Genomic DNA, 500 nt, shown 5'->3' on the forward strand with positions numbered 1-500 from the left:
TTTAGTGTCACCACCTTCCCACCTCTTGCTGGTTGATTTAATATTCACAGTGACATTATCTTCAACTCTCTTGTGAGTGAATTCACATCCAACTTACAGCAAGATACAGCATGAATTATACACCAAACATTGCCAGTGTAGCTGGCTGAAAAGGTTAAACTCTGGATTTATTTTTTTTTCTTGTGGCTGGTTCCTCACCTCTCCCATCCATTTCCATGTGGTTTTTCTTTATGTCTTCTAAGTTTTATAGGAATTTACTAAGCATATAGTTTTATCCTTTAAACTTTATTGTTCTTCAGTTTTAGATGCTGAAGGTAAAATCATCTCATAAGTCTTTTTGAGCATGACTATTTATTTCCGAAGCCTGTGACTTCTCTCTCAAATTCACTAGAGACTTCACCAAAGAAGACATTCAAATGGCCAACAGACACATGAGGAAATGCTCGAGATCACTAGCCATTAGAGAAATGCAAATTAAAACCACAATGAGATACCATCTC

Source organism: Trichechus manatus, unplaced genomic scaffold (assembly GCF_000243295.1).
Source record: "Trichechus manatus latirostris isolate Lorelei unplaced genomic scaffold, TriManLat1.0 scaffold00025, whole genome shotgun sequence".
In the NCBI taxonomy this organism is placed as follows: Eukaryota; Metazoa; Chordata; class Mammalia; order Sirenia; family Trichechidae; genus Trichechus; species Trichechus manatus.